Source organism: Galeopterus variegatus, unplaced genomic scaffold, assembly GCF_000696425.1.
Source record: "Galeopterus variegatus unplaced genomic scaffold, G_variegatus-3.0.2 Scaffold21, whole genome shotgun sequence".
Lineage (NCBI taxonomy): Eukaryota > Metazoa > Chordata > Mammalia > Dermoptera > Cynocephalidae > Galeopterus > Galeopterus variegatus.
The window spans coordinates 1,379,584-1,395,310 of record NW_007726132.1 but is presented as its reverse complement, the minus strand read 5'-3'; the positions used below and the strand labels follow the sequence as shown (position 1 = coordinate 1,395,310).

The 15,727-nt window shown below is 45.6% G+C and overlaps 1 long non-coding RNA gene across 1 annotated transcript; it reads left to right on the top strand.

The window, feature by feature from the left end:
• Positions 1-2,860: 2,860 nt before the first annotated feature.
• Positions 2,861-11,459, top strand: LOC103586766. The gene is made up of 2 exons (XR_550177.1): positions 2,861-2,978; positions 10,883-11,459. It is a non-coding gene; the product is annotated as an uncharacterized LOC103586766 (long non-coding RNA).
• Positions 11,460-15,727: the final 4,268 nt, after the last annotated feature.

Here is a 15,727-nt window from a genome sequence, read left to right as displayed (position 1 = left end):
AGCGGCCCCGACGCCCCGCCCCTAGGGCGCGAGCCCCACCCGGGCCTCCGAGCGTCCGCGCGCGGGAGGGGACGAGCCGCGTGGGGGATCCGGGTGCCCCGAGGCTGCGCCGCGGGGGCGAGAGAAACCCACGCCCTTCTCAGGAAAGTTAGGTCGCTGTCCCCAGTCGCCCCTAAGAGGGGACTCCCAGGGCGGCGCCAACCGGAAACAAACGGAGACCCCCCAACATTCTCCGAAAACCGTGGCCCCTCCGTGTCTGCAGCTCCCGAAAGGACCCCCAGGGCTGTACCCCCGACGTGTGACGAAGTGAAACCACCTCCCTTCTCGAAGGAGTGTGAGCCCATCTCCCCTTCTAACGCGGCAACATCCCCTCCCTGCTCGGGGAAGTGTGGGCCCCGTGCCGTCCAGGCAGCGCCCCCAGGCCCACTGTGGGGTGACAGAGCCGCGAGCAGGCAGGGGACGGACGGCGACGCTGGGAGGCTTTGGCAGCAGGGCGCGCGCCTGCCTCTTCTGCGCCCGGCCGGGACCTCCCTTGGAGGAGTCTGCGCTCTGGAAGCTTCTCCCGCAGGCCCGGGGCCGGGGCTGGAGTAGATGGGGGTCTGGGGGTGGGGGCGGGGAGGCGGGAAAGCGCTGGCCGCCCCCATCCGGGCCGCTGGGCCCCGGTCCCGGTCCTGGGCTGCTCGCCCCACGCTGCGCTCGTCAGGCCAGACCTTCCCCGCCCCGACCCAGGCCACAGCCGCAGTGCGACTGTCGTCCGTGCCAGGGGAACAAGATTCCTGTTTTCAAGGCCGGGCCTAAAATCCTGTGGGTTTTCCTTCAGGGTGAGGGAAGCAGCAACGTTCCACGCTCCGACCCCACCCCGTCCAGCCACCGGCCAGCTCCCACCGCAGCGCACCGCCCGCCCCGGCCCCTCCTCCAACCTGTCTTCTGCGGCCACCTGCCTGCCGCGCCCCCAGGCCACCTGCGCGCCTGGGTCAGACACACCCGAGGCCACCTGCGCGCCTGGGTCAGACACACCCGAGGCCTGAGGCTCTGGCTCGACCCCCCAGGGCCCCCCGGGGGAGTTTGAAGGATGCGCTTCTTACAAGGGCGGCGGTCTGAACTGGGGAGGGGGTTTTCCTGTCTTGGACAGCAGTAGCCCAGCAGCAGGACTGTGCTTGAGAGCCATGAGGATCGTGTCACCCTTTTGGATGGAAACGGTGCCTTGGAAGCGTCCCCTCTTGGAGTTACCCCCACATTTTCCTCCATCCACCACGCCACCCCCAAGCAGGCCTGGCTGTCTGCCAGTGGACACTTCCCCTTTTTCCTTGGCCACAGCCTTGGGTTGGGGCCGCTGGAGGGTGTGGGTCCTAAGTGAGGGTAGCAGGACGATTTCAGGGGCGCTTCTCGTGCAGCACGGAGATGCTGCAGCTGTTTTCACACCAGGAGTTAATCAGCCTCGGGATGAGGAGGAAAGAAAGCAGGACTTTCATGCTTTCAGATTTCACAGACCCCTCCTCCGTGAGGACTTCCCTGCTTACGCCCTTCCCTTCTAGAGAAAGGCTGGCAAGTCCCCAGCCTCTGACAGTCGGGCTGCCCTGCACTTGAAACTTCTGTCCTCCAACCATCCTTACTGTTCCAGAAGCGTCTGGAGTCTGGGTGCATTTTACCAGCAAGGACGCGGGTCACTATCATCAGCCATAATCAATATGCATCGCTGCTCTCCAAACGCCAGGCTTTGAGGCTTTTTATTTATGTTCCTGCAGAGAGGCACTCTCAGGCTTCTGTTCCTAATTCATTTAGATGCCTTTTCTTTTTTCTCATCTCTCTCTCTCTCTCTCTCTCTCTCTCTCTCTCTCTCTCTCTCTCTCTCTCTCCCATTCCTTGGCTCAAATAGTAATTTCCATCATATTCTGCAGACGCTTCAGAACAGGCATCCGGAGCTCTAACTTCCAGACTGAAAATTAAATTAATTTAATAATCCTCCCAAATTGTATCCAAAAACCATAGATTGGTTCTCCCCACATGAGAGATCAACTGTGCCTCTGTTGCTTTGTTGCCTACATGATCAAGTCCTCCCCTATTATCATAAGTCAGATGCTTCTTCTATCACTCTGCAGTGTGCTTTGTGGAGAGAGCATCTCTTCTTTATTTTTTTGGTCTCTGCTGGTGCCTCTCCTTGTGTCAGTGCAGTTGAGAGTCTGGCATGTCATCTGCATGGTGGCTGTGACTGCAGCTATAGAGACTAGCCGCTTTTGTGGCAGCCGTGGCAATTGCGGTGGCTAGGGTGGACTACCCACGTGGAAATGGTGTCTTTGGTGTGCTGTTTACCTGGGTGCAGCTGGGTTCGGCTCACCCCCCCCCCAACCCCTGCCACCTCTCTGAAGCATCTTTTGAAGGCTGTGAATGTGGCCCTCAGAGGAATGTAGAACTCATTGCGGGGATGGGGGCGGGCAACCATTATCAATGCACCCAAATGGCAAATTTGTGTGTTTCAACCTAACTCTTCGTAGCTCCCAGCCTCCTGCTGGACCCGCTCTGTCTCTTCAGTTTTTAAGGGCTAATTCATCTGACTTTGGGCTATTCATACCCTGCTCTCCAAACCAGTAATACAGCAGCCCCCCTCCTTATCCCCCAATAATACTTTCTAAGTCCCAGACTGGATCCCTAAAACCGTGTATAGTACCAAACCCCAAATCCTATATACACTATGATTTTTCCTATACATACACACCTATGATAAAGCTACTTTTATAAATTAGGCACAGTAAGAGATTAACAGTAACTAAGAATCAAATAGGACAATTATAGCAACGTCTATAATAAAAGTTATATGAACGTGGTCTTTCTCTCTCTCTCTCTCAGGGTATCGTAATATTTTTGGATCGTGGCTGACCTCGGGTAACCGCAACCACAGAGAGCAAAAGCACGGATCAGAGGGGATTACTGTATATACACACTGCACATATGTGCCATACACGTATATATTGAAACCACAGGTAACGTATATGTATCTTTTTTTTTTTTTTAAAAGATGACTGGTAAGGGGGTCTTAACCCTTGACTTGGTGTTGTCAGCACCACGCTCACTCAGTGAGCAACCGGCCATCCCTATATGGGATCCGAACCCGTGGCCCTGGTGTTATCAGCACCACACTCTACCGAGTGAGCCACGGGCCGGCCCTAACATATATGTATCTTGCATGTAGGTGCATTATATGTATATATTCCCCCCAAACGCACTCACATGTGCACATGCATCATTACAGACCAGGCTTTCTTCCTACTTTCTTGGGAGAATCCTTCGTTTTTGCCTGCTGGGCTGTGTTGACTAACCTAGGTAATGGGTCTAAATGCAGAACTGAAAATCCCAAGGGACTGATGAAAAGTAAACTACACATGAATGAAGTCACAGAAAGAAAAGTATTTGAGGGACGAGGTTCGGAAAGGACCACTTTCCACAAGTCTTCTTTGCAGGAAGGAGAAGATGCCTAGAGAGAAATTTTGGAAGTCTGTCTGAGTTGTGTGATGCCGAGCACTGAGTTTGGGGACATCTGTTCCAGGACCAAAGAGGAGGGTCTTTCCTCTGCTTCCCCCTTGCTTTGGTTCAGATTGCCCATATTTTTGTCTTTGCTGTTGTTGCTGTCTGGGTTGTGCCATTTGGGAGGGGCGGTGGCTGTGTCTTGGTGCCATCAGCAATGGCAGATCTCTTTGGTGGGTTTTGCCATTGTGTTTCTCTCCGTAGCTGGGACCCTACAGTCCCTCCAGTGTCGGGGAGTCAGAGTGGCTTTCCATTTAGAAACCAAGAGAAGGGTTTGGTGCGGCAGGAGGGAGCCTACCTGGAGACCAGGTGCACGGGGCTGGAACTGCACGGGCTGGCTTAGGCTGTTGCCCCCTCCCAAAGATTCATGTTCAGTGCTCGGCTCTGGGCAGACGGGTCAAAAGAAGTATCCATCACTTCCTCTTAGGTCCCACAGTGTATTTGTCTGCTAGGGCCACCATAACAAAGTACCCCAGCCTGGGCAGCTTAAACAACAGACATTTATTCTCTCCCAGTCCTGGAGGCTGGAAGTCTGAGATCAAGGTGTGGCAGGGCTGGTTCCTCCTGAATCTTCTCTCCTTGACTTGTAGACCCTGTCTTCTCCTTGTGTCCTCACATGGTCGTCCCTTTGTGTGTCTGTGTCCTAATCTCTTCCTATAGGGACACCAGTCCTATTGGATTGGGGCCCACCTTCGTGACCTCATTTTACCTTAATCACCTCTTTAAAGACCTATCTTCAAATACATTCACATTCTGAGTTCTATGGGTTAGGACTTTGACCTATGAATTTTGAGGAGACCTCCAAACACATGGGGGTTAAGTCCACAAATCGATGTACAGGAAGTTCACTGTCTGAGATGTGCACACCCCCCTCTGCAGGTGAAAACCTTCTGGACAGGTGAAGGAAGACACCAGTCACCAAAATGCCCTCTTGTGCTCACACACATCTCATAAAATAGGCTGTTAGGTCTCCTTTCTTTCAAGCAGATTCTAATGAGCCAATTAAATGATTTCTACTAAAGTTTGGCCAAGAGCAGAGTCTTAATTTCAGTGTTTTTAGAATATAGAATAGGAATATTGATTTAAAAAATAATAACTACTTCAAAACAAATAAATAAGTAAATAAAGGATTTTGTTAGACCCCAAGGAAAGCATTTGACAAGTTTGTTTTCTTTCTCTCACCTCCCTCCCCCGTCCTCCCCAAGCCAAGCTTGGAGACAGTGCTGGGACAGGAAGAAAAAAATGTCACCTCTGCTGCTGGCCTGACTTTGAGTCGACGACATAAGAAAGAGTACAAAAGTCCAATAACTTTTCAAAAAAATATTTGGAAGCAAACCAAGGAGCTTAAGCATAACTTTCACAGAGAATGCACTCTTGTAAGAATTGGGGTTTGAAGGTACGCTATCCGTGTGTCGTAGGAAAACCAAAAGATAACAGATAATGCCAATGTATCAGTCTGTGTCTGCTGCTTATAACAGAATATCTGGAATTGGGTAATTTATTGAAGAAATGGAATTTATTTCTTACAGTTTGAAGGCTGGGAAGTTCACAGTGCACGGGATACATCTGGTGAAGGCTTTGTTCTTGGGGGTGAGCTTCTAACATGAGCAGAGTGTCACATGGGGAGAATGGGCTGAGCAAGAGATAGCTCACCTGCTCACTTGCTGTCCTTATAAGGCCACCAGAACCACGCCCATTATTGCATGACTGGATCAATCCACTCACGAGGACACAGTCCTCACAATCCAATCACCTCTTAAAGACCCCACCTTTCAAATACAATAGTTGGATTTCCCTCCCTTTTAACACTGTTACAGTGGGGGTCACATTTCTAATACATGAACTTTTGTGGGACAAACCTAACCCATAGCAGTCGGGAACCTCAGGCAGTGGTTAAACCATCCTTTGCAAATGGGAGCTGTGGGAAACAACTCTCACATCTAAGGTTGGGGGAGTTGATTGCAGAACAACATCTGTACATCAAAAGTATTTTTTAAATAGATAAGTAAACAGGGAGAAAAGGCAAATCTCCCATGCAGAATTTTCCCTAATAATTGATGTAGATACTCTAACTCTTCCCAGGAGGTGAAACACAACTTCCAACCTTTTGGGGGTAACTTTCCTTTAGAGAAGTCTGACAAATGGTACTCAGACAGGTGGTTCAGGGTTAAATTCAACAGTGATGTTGTCTTGAGATGATGTGATAAAAATGGCACTTTATCTCTGTGGTCTTCCTCCTAAAAATCTTAAAAATCCATAACCACAGGCTCATAATGTAAAAACACCAAACAATTCCCAGTAGAAGGACGTTCTACACAATACCTAGCCAGTCCTCCCCAAAACAGTCAAGGTCATCAAAAACAAGGAAAGCCTGAGAAACTGTCACACCCAGAGGAGATTAAGAAAACATGACACTAAATATAATGTGGGATCCTGGCACAGAAAAAAGACATGAGGGGAAAACCAAAGATTCTGAATAAAGTTGGAGTTTAGCCAATAAAAGTGTATCAATATGAGCTCATTAGTTCATTCCGTTGTGACAAATGTACCACATTAATGTAAGAATCAAATAAGAGGGGAAACTAGGTATACGGGTATTCTCTGTACGATTGTCACCGTTATGCTAAAAAACTAAAACTATTCTGAAAATAAAAGTTTATTTAAAAATTTTAAAAGAATATTATTTACAGCAGCAAATTAATAAAAACAGACAAGCAAAAAACCAAGTTCAGGAACTGGGAAAATCAATTTCTAACAGGAAACTATGCATCTACTTGAAAGCATTGTAGAAGAATATTTAATGTCTTATGAATACTCAAATAAGAAAGGCCCAGCCTAAACCAATACATTCTACATACAGCATAGTGAAAAAAAAAAAAAAATACCAGGATACACATCAAACCTTTAGTGGGGTATTTCCCATATTCTGGGAATGTTTTTCGTTATCTGTACTTTCTGAATTTTCTACACTGATTCTGTATTACTTTTGAACTAGGGGTCAACATATTTTAAAATTGTAAGAGTGAAAATTTGCAGAGTGCTCTTGAATGTGGGCTAAGCTCAGGAGGGCATGCCTGGAATACGATGGTAACTTAACAGGGTGAAGCTTCTTCCTTCTAGACATGTAAACCGTGTGAACAGACAGAAGGGCTGTCAGTAACCTGAAGCCCAGAACACAGATGAGCAAAGCTTCCGCCTGGAGTTAGCAGAAAATTTCAAACATTGTTTGGGAGAAAGAAGTGTGTAGGGTCAGGTTCCCCAGATGGTTATGGGGATCCTAGTGCAAGTGAGTTATTGAGGGAGAGCTCCCAGGAGAGGAAAAATGGTGGTGGTGTCAACTGGGGACCACACTTGGCTTGACCCCCCTGGGTACTCAGAAGTGTGGATTGTATCTTCTGAAGTCAAGAGGGTCGACTGCCTTTTGCCTACTCAGGATTACCAGTCGATGGGTATGAAATGCCCTCCCATCTCGGGGAGATGGCATGGGTATTACATGTAGGATCAAGTGGCTTTTCTTTACGCAGGGCAATTCTGTCAAGAATGAACAGCGGTAAACTATTAGCAGCCAATAGCAGTTCATAGCAAGTGGTTTTGGATGCCTAGCCTTGGTGGGCCATCAACAATGTCCACTACCAGACATCAAGGGGCATCAAAGTGTGGTCGCCTCCAAGCTGGGCCCATTTGGAGGCAGGGGCAGTCCATCAGGCCTTACCATGCTCTTAATTAAATCATCTCAAACTTTTTCTGCCCTGTGCTCTGTGACATCTGTTGTAAGCTGGATTATGTCCACCAAAAAGATATTTTCAAATCTTAACCCCCAGTACCTGTGAATGTGACCTTATTTGGAAAAAAGTATTTGCAGAAATAGCATGAAAAAAGGGGTATAGAAAAGGGTATTTATTTAGTTAAAATAAGGTTATATTGGATTAGGGTGGTGTCTGGTGTCCTCATATGAAAAGGAAGAATAACACAGACACAGAGGAGAAGCCACATGAAGATGGAGGCAGAGACTGGAGTGATGTGGCCACAGGCCCTGGGACACCTGGAGCCACCAGGAGCTGGAAGAGGCAGGAAGGATCCTCCCCTGGAGCCTCTGGAGGGAGCACGGCCCTGCCACACCTGGATCTCAGACTTCTGCCTCCAGAACTGGGAGAGAGTAAATTTCTGTCATTTTAAGCCACCCAGTTGGTGGTACTTTGTTATGTTAGCCCTAAAGAACCTAATACTCCATTCTGAACACCCTGCTTTTCAACTGCTATTTTGGTTCCTACAACGTTGGAGGTACTGGAGAGAGATTTCTCCCACTACAAATTGCTAGATGGACGTTTTGATAATAAATGCAGTCATGGAAGTAGATTCCACCCTGGGAAAGGAGAGGATTCAATCACAGTTCTATTCTCATGAGAACCTTAGTTCTTTTAGCTGGCAGACTGACACCCCAGTAAGATCAAGTTCTTTTACCATGAAAGAAGGGATAAAGGATATGGGATGGGGAATTCACAGTCTTACAAGTTAGCTAGGTGAATTGATGAATGGATGGACAGATGGGTGGAAGGGTTGATGGATCAATGTATGAATGAGTGAATAGATGGGAGACTAGTGGATCAATGGGTGGATGAATGGATGAGTTGGTGGTTGGGTTGATGGATGGATGGATGGATGGATGTGTGGGTGGATGAATGGATGAGTGGATAAATGGATAGATGTATAGATGGATGGGTGGATAGATGGATGGATAAATGGATGGGTGGATGGGTAACTGTATGGGTGGATGGATGGATGGATGGATGGATAAATGGATGGGTGGATGGGTAAATGGATGGGTGGATGGGTAAGTGTATGGATGGATGGATGGATGGATGGATGGATAAATGGATGGGTGGATGGGTGGGTGGATGGATGGATGGATAAATGGGTAGATAAATGGATGGATGGATGATGGGGGATGGGGGATGGGTGGGTGGAGAGATGGATGGATAGACAGATGGGTGGATGGATGGATGGATAAATGGGTAGATAAAAGGACGGATGGATGATGAGGCATGGGGCATGGGTAGATGGGTGAGTGGATAGATAGGTGGGTAGGTGAATGTACGGATGGATGAAGGAGTGGGTGTGCAGTGGGTGAGTGGGTCTATGTGTGGGTGGATGAGTGGGTAAATAGGTGAGTGGGTGGATATTTTTAGTCCCTGGTCACTCCAAATTGTGTCCACCAGACTTTCTCCTGATATCTAGATTATTTTCCTCATGTTTTTTCTCCCCAATTTCCTTGAGAGCTCCATTCTCGGTGACTCCTTTGCATGGTTATTCATTTAACAAAGTGTCTTGAGTGTTTACTCTGTGGGATATGACAGAGAAATCAAATAGCCATGGCTCTGCCTCTGTGTGCAGTAAGTGTTTATTTTAATAGCCCTTAATTTACGTTTATTTATTTGTGCTTATCTGAGTTTCTCGATAAGCTGTGAGCATTTTTACATTTGTTTCTACCTCAGCACCTGGCTGAGAGCCCAAAAAAGACGGCTTTTTAAATGCTTAATTACTCAATTGAATGCATGCAAAACAAAAATTAGCTCACCATAAAACACTAAGCATTTACATATTGAAGCTTACCTTTTTCTTTGTCATACAAGGACGTGCACATGCAGACACACATTTACAGTGTACATGTATATGTATGTGCCATGGACACCCCCAAAGTTTATATGTTGAAATCTTGACCCCAGTGTGGCTGTTGTTTGAATAAGGAGATAATTAAATTTAAATGAGGTTATAAAGGTAGGGCACTATTCTGATAGATTAGCTATTTGTCTGATTAGTGCCCTTATAGGTGGAGACACTGGACGGCTTGCTCCCTCTCTCTGCCATGTGAAAACACAAGCCAGGAAGACAGCCCTCACCAGCAACCAAATCAACCAGCACCTTGACCTTGGACTTCCCAGCTTCCAGAACAGTGAGAAAATAAATTTCTTTGTTTAAGTCATCCACTCTTTGGTAGCTTGTTACGGCAGCATATGGAGACTAATACAATATACCTACACCTGTATTTACATATATATCCCTGTCCATCTGTCCATCCAGCCAGCCAGCCCTCTCTCACATACATGGTGTCCATCTTATGTTCTTTCTGCTTTCTTCCATAGTAAGGAACCTTGATTTTATTGATGTTGGCAATGTGCCCACTAAAAGATTATTCCCCTAGTTTTTATTGCACTTAGGTGTGCCAAACAAGTTCTAATCAATAAAATAAATGTAAGTAAAAGTTGTGGAGTAAAACTTCTGAGAAGTTCCTTAAAAGTGGGGCAGATTTACCAAAAGCCACTTTTAGCCTTCACTCTTTGCCTGCCTGGAATAATGATGTGATGCCTGGAATACCAGCAGCTACTTTGGAACAGGAGGTCCCCTGGAGGATAGAAGGCACACTCTAGCAATGGCAGAACCTATAGAGCAATGCCATCAGGGTGGTCGATGACATTGCAGAACGGCCATACCTCTGTCTTGGACTTCTTTTACGGGACAAAGAAGTAAGCTTTTCACTTACCTTTTTCTAAAGTCAGGTTTGTTTCAGTCTTATTCAAATCACTTTATGTATGTATGTATTTATATATATATATGTATGTATGTATGTATGTATTGTCTCTATCAGCAGAAGCTGAGCCCGTATTATAATACAGACCTACTATGAGGTCCTTGTGGAAAGCCAAACCAGTCAAGAGGTATCTTAGCACCACACACAATGCCTGGTGCACAGATGCCCAAGAGACATTTTCTTAAACACTGGAAGGGTAGATAGACAGATGGGTGGACAGTGGGTGTGTGGATGGGTGAATGGGTGGATGGGTGGATGGGTGGATATAGAGGCAGGTGGATATGTGATGGGTGGGTGGATGGATGGATGGATGGATGCTGGATGTACAGATGGATGTACAGATGGACAGATGGATGGATAAATTAATGGATAGGTGGATAAATAGACAAGTGAGTAGGTAAATGGACAGATAAATGAATGGGTGGGTGGATGGGGGTATAAATGGATAGGTGAGTGGGTAAGAGGGTGGGTGAATGAGTGATGAGTGTCTGGATAGATGTGTGTGGATAAGTGGATGGACGGATGGACAAGTGGGTAGATAAATGAACAGATATAAGTGTGGTTGGGAGACGGGTGGATAAATGTATGGATAGATAAGTGTGTGGGTAAGTGGACGGATGGGCGGATGAACGGATGGGTGGATGGTGGTAAATGAAGGAACAGACAAACGGAGGAGGAAGTGGGTGGATGGTGGATAGATAGATGGGCAGGTGGATGGACAAAGAAGCTGAATCTTTTACCTAACATTTTTTTTTCACTCTCTTATATCTTATGAAGTGTTCACACATTGGAAGACAACTGTGAAGCAATGATATTGGACTCATTAGTTCCCTTCTGCTGATGAGGAAACATCCTGGGGCCACAGAGCTCACCAGTGGTGTGCTGGGACTAAACCCAAGAGCTCTTTGTGACTCTATGTCCAGGACATTTTGACCACATTGTCTCTTGACTGCCTCGAAACCACTGGCTCTTTCTCAGAGTGTTTACAGCAGCCAAAGATAAACAGCCTGCGAAAGCCTAGAGAACATCACGGTTTGTGCCCATCAGTGGCCCAAACCATTTTTAAAACAGTAATTTATTTAATTTAACAAAAGCTTGATTGTGAGCCAGATGGGTGTCTTTTTTTTTTTTTTCCTCTTAACTGTAACATAGGTCGGGCCTTCTGCAGAAATTAAGACATGCAGTTAAGCTGCATAATATAAAAACCACTGCTTTGTTAATGGAGCTCATGACCCTCATGGTTAGTTAGTCTTGGAGTGAGGAAAGAATCAACTTCCCAGAATTCTGTACTTAAAACATGAATCTTGTTTTCCTCTAAGTCTGTGAAGATAAATAAACAAGCTTGTCGGTTAGAGCTGTGTGGTCTGGGAGGACTGTGTCCAGGGCTTGGGGTTGAGTCCTGACCATGACAAGTGTTGGTTATGGTGATCACGGCGATGGGCTGGAGGGAACTGTCCTAGAGTGTCAGAAACACAGAAGGTGGCAGAAGAGCTGCTTGAATTTATGTCTCTTTATTTGTGTTTATCTGAGCCTCCCAGTAAGCTGTGAGCAGTCGCACCTTTGTTCCTGCTGCAGTGCCTGGCTGACAGCCCAACGTGATGACTGGGCCTTTCATATGCTTAACTGCTCAACTGAATGCATGAAAATCAAATGTGAGCTCACTACAACATTCTATGCAATAAATAATAAAGATGCTTAGCTTCTTTCTTTTGCCTACAAATACACACACACACATACACTATACATGTATATGTATGAAAATGGTACATGACAAAACTTAATATATATATGAATTCCAAATGTCTGTCTGTTCCAATTACTGAGTGTAACAAACTACCCCAAAGCTTAGTGGTTTAAAAGAGCCACTGTGGGGCCGGCCCGTGGCTCACTCGGGAGAGTGCGGTGCTGATAACACCAAGGCCACGGGCTCGGATCCCTAAATAGTGATGGCCGTTTAGCTCACTTGGGAGAGCGTGCTGCTGACAACACCAAGTCAAGGGTTAAGATCCCCTTACCGGTCATCTTAAAAAAAAAAAGAGAGAGAAAGCCACTGTATGTATTTTGCTCATAAATCTGCTATGTGGACAGGACTCAGCCAGGGTGACTCTCTGCTCCACTAGAAGGTGGAGGCTAACATCGCTGAGATCTTGCTCATTCAAATTTCTGATGCTTAAGGAAGGCCGTTGACTGAAACCAGTACTAGGTATTTGGTTTATGGGACTCCGTGCAGAATAAAAACATGGGGCCACTTACCCAGACTTTATTAAGAATCTCAAGATGGCAACAGCTTAGTTCTGGAAGAGTGTGTGGTCATTTTTGAGAAATGTAATCTGCTCCGACAACAATATGTGCATCATAGCTGCAGAGCTGGCTTAAGCTTATTCTAGCACCCTAACATAAAACCACGTGAAAATGATGTTTGTTTACTCAAAAACATTTATTTAGCAAATACAGTGTTGCAGATCTTATCCTAGGTGCTGAGCATGCAAAGGCGAGAGAGTCCTTTGATTTTTTTCTCATTAAATAACCCCATTGGTGTATTCGGAGATCGCAAAAATACACAATGTGATGTGTCCTGTAGACGATGTATACAGAGCACTGTGGGAGGAAAATGGAGAAATGTGGAGATCACATGGAATGGTTCAGATATGTTTCACTCAAGAGACTGCATTTCAGCTGGGTCTTGTAGAACACATAGGAGTTTTCCAGATAGAGAATGAGCAGGAATGGATTCCGGAGAGTACACCTGCCTGAGCAAAGACACAGGTTTTGGGAGAGAAAGATCGGTGACGTGTATGGGTAGGAAGGGAGTTGGAAGGTGAAGAAAGAAAGTTAGCCTGGGACCAGGTGGGAACAGACTTTGCATGCCCTAACAAGTGGAGCCAACTTAATGCTGAGAGTGATGGGGAAACCCAGAAAAGATTTAAGATGGACCATGGCAGGCCCAAACCCAGTTCAGAATTTAGCTCTGAAGGCAGAATAAAGTGTGGTGTGGTGGTTAATTTTATGTGTCTACTTGACTGGGCTAAGACTGCCCAGATAGCTGGTAAAAAAAAAAAAAAACATTACTTCTGGGTGTGTCTGTGTGTGCCCATGTGGATGTTTCTGGAGGAGATCCATTTGTAAATCTCCTTTGATATATGTATGCATATCCTATTAATTCTGTTTCTCTGGAGAACCTGACTAATCCACGTGGGTTCATGGAGGGAAAGAGAAATAGGGCAAAATCTGGAAGGTGCCTGAGTCTGTGCAGAGAGAGATTGTGAGAGTGTTGAATAGAACTGTGGTGTATGAAATAAAGAGAAGAGGACCAATTCCAGAGACCTCTGCAAGGGAGAAATTCATCATTATCCTTGTACTATTATTATTATGTTTGTTCAGAGCATGGTTATTTATGAGCAGAGGAAAGAGCATGAGACTATAAAGACCCATTCTTTTCGATGACTTATAACAAAAGGATGGTCATACATTTTTTTACAAGGGTTGGTGGTTTCCGTAATATGTGCTGTGGGCAGAAAGAATTTGGCAGGAGTCCACAAGAAAGACAACCCGCCTCTCAGTGGAACGTTTTCCCTGTGAGACGTTCCTGTCTCAGGGAGTGTCAATACCCTAGTGACCCATCTGTGAATCCAGCCCACAGGGCCAGAGACAAGGTACCTTGATACCTTGGCAATTCCTTCTCATTGAAGACCCTCGGACCCCACAAGATTATCTTAAAACAAGATCAAATCTTCAAATCTAATAAAGCTTCAATTTGAATTGCAGTTGTCCATCCCACTTATAAGCTCTTAAGGGCAAAGTTTGCACTGGACAAAGCTCATCTCACTGAAAAAGTTTGAGGTCTGTACTGAGAGGCTGAATGCCATTCAGAAATGAACAAAAAAACTGGGAAATGTGAATTATGATTCCTCTTGCAAACCCAGATGGCTGTCCCAGCTGGTGAGTCCTAAAAATACACTGTGGGCGAGTGGTTTCATGGCTGTCCCCTGCATCTGCCCAGTTTACCCTTCACAGGAACTGGGTGCATTGGAGTTCCCCGGCTGCCATATGCATGAGTGTCAGCTGTCCTGTCAGAGGATAAGAGATCACACGGGTTTGAGTCAAGCTGTCCCAACTGAATGATCCAAACCAGCCCTTCCACAGACACCCAGCAACTGACTGCTGACTCAGGAGTGACTCCAGCTGACAACAGAGCCGCCTGGCTGAGCCCAACCCCAATAGCCAAGCCTCAGAATCATGAGTAAAATAAATGGTCATCGTTTCAAGCCACCACATTTGAGGAATGGTCTGTCATGCTGCAGAAGCGAACAGCTGCATATGATGAGTTGCCCAAACCCCGTACTTCTCCTTTTCAAGACAGACCTTGCTAAGAATTGTCCAAGTCCTCAACACTCTTCAGGGAAACGTTGAGGGACAAAAACATAAACTCATCTCTGAGGAGTCTACAGTTCCTTTGGGTTTGGAGAAAGGGTAAGTACAGAAATATGTTCCATTCATTATTGTGAACTGATACTCTGTCTTTTATTTCCATGTTTAATCATCTGTGGTATGTGAAAGTCAAACCGGCTACTCTGTGGTTTGTAGGTTCATCTGAGATTGAAGGAGTATTCCTGAGTTGGTCTAGGTTGGTCACCTATGTGCAGACAAAATCCAACAGGATCCAGTAAATAGCCGCTTGGATTATAGGATACGTATTTCCTTTTTTCTACCTCTCTAGCACTTTAAATTGGACAGTTTGGAAGTTCAGCATTTACCGTGCATTTTACATCCTCTGTCCTTTGAATCATTATAGTCTTATGAGGAAGTTATTAACATCCCTGTTACAAAAACAAGGAAGTGAACCCAAGCCAGTTGACTTACCACTTGAAACTGAAAGAGTTACAACCCCGACACATTCCACCTGCATGTTCTTGGGATCAGCCAATAAATAAACCACATTTCAATCAATGTGTGTATATGTGTGTGTGTGTGTTTACACATACACCATTTTTTTCTGATATCATGATGGGTCCTTGTCAACAGTTAACCCCTATTTCAAACAAGCCAGGAGGTTTTCTACTCAACACAGTAAAGTTGCCTCTATGAGTGATAATGCTAAGTCAAGTTCAGAGATGAAGATGGGCTACTTTGTGGTTACAGACATGGTTGTTTAATAATGCCAAAGGAAATTTAGATTTCAAAATACAGTAAGATATATACAATATACCATTGTCCCAAATTGTACTCAGCATGAATTTTAGAAATTAAGATTTTTTTTTTTACTTTGTATTTTGAAATAATTGTAGACTCCCAGGAAGTTGCAAGATGCAAGACCAGCACCTAAAGTCCCATGTACCCTGAACCCAACTTCCCCCCTTTGGGGACATTGTACATTATGGCTCCCATAAAACATCAAAGTCAGGACATTAACATTGGTGTATTCCTCTTAAGGAGAATACAAACCTCGTTCAGTTTTCACCAATTCAATCAGCTTTAAGTCAACATAGTTCCATCACCTCCAAATAACACAAAGCATTACAGAGGATTCATAATTTATCAGCCAATCAAAAAATGTTCGTGGAATGCCAACTCTATAGTAAGTTCTGGGAGAAATTCCCAACACATGTTCAATACGTTCACGTT